At 43.8% G+C, this 564-nt stretch overlaps 1 protein-coding gene across 4 annotated transcripts in view; it reads left to right on the forward strand.

The window, feature by feature from the left end:
* Positions 1–564, forward strand: part of cep112 (centrosomal protein 112) — a 79,520-nt gene that overhangs the window by 56,124 nt on the left and 22,832 nt on the right. The gene's annotated exons all lie outside the window — the stretch shown is intronic.

A 564-nucleotide genomic window follows, 5' to 3' on the forward strand; every position in this document is an offset into this window, starting at 1 on the left:
ATTCTCTTGTTTTGATTTATGAGCTACATGCTAACTCTTGATCAGCAAATTATACTTTTGATTTTGTCAACAGAAAGGCACAATAACTTAGGCCGCTAACACATGAAGAAGAGTTTCAATTATAAAAGGAGATTATTTGGCTGTAATTGCACCCAATTACCAGGTGAGGGGGTTTGGTTTCTTTCTCCCTTTTCTTTCTTTTTTCTTCCTTTCTTTCTTCCATTCTTTCTCTCTTTTTAATTTCCCTTTTTTGCTTCATTCTTCCTTTCCTTCTTTTCTTGGTTGGCTGGCAGAGGCGGGGTTAGAGGCAGCGCTGACAAGCAGATGTTGTGAGAAAACAGTAGCTTATTAGGTTACTCAGTGTTCCACTTCAAAGAAGTTTGGAGGCTGTGTTTGCAGCCACCGACACGGCAGCCACTGACACGGCAGCACCAACACGGCAGCCACCGACACGGCAGCACTGACACGGCAGCCACTGACCGTTCCTCCTTTTCCCTGTTTTAGTGAAAGCGACTTGAACAAACAAGAACCTTTCTTTCACACCTGTGCTGAAACGTGCTGCTC

This window comes from Cynoglossus semilaevis, chromosome 17, assembly GCF_000523025.1.
Source record: "Cynoglossus semilaevis isolate Cse_v1.0 chromosome 17, Cse_v1.0, whole genome shotgun sequence".
Classification (NCBI taxonomy): domain Eukaryota; kingdom Metazoa; phylum Chordata; class Actinopteri; order Pleuronectiformes; family Cynoglossidae; genus Cynoglossus; species Cynoglossus semilaevis.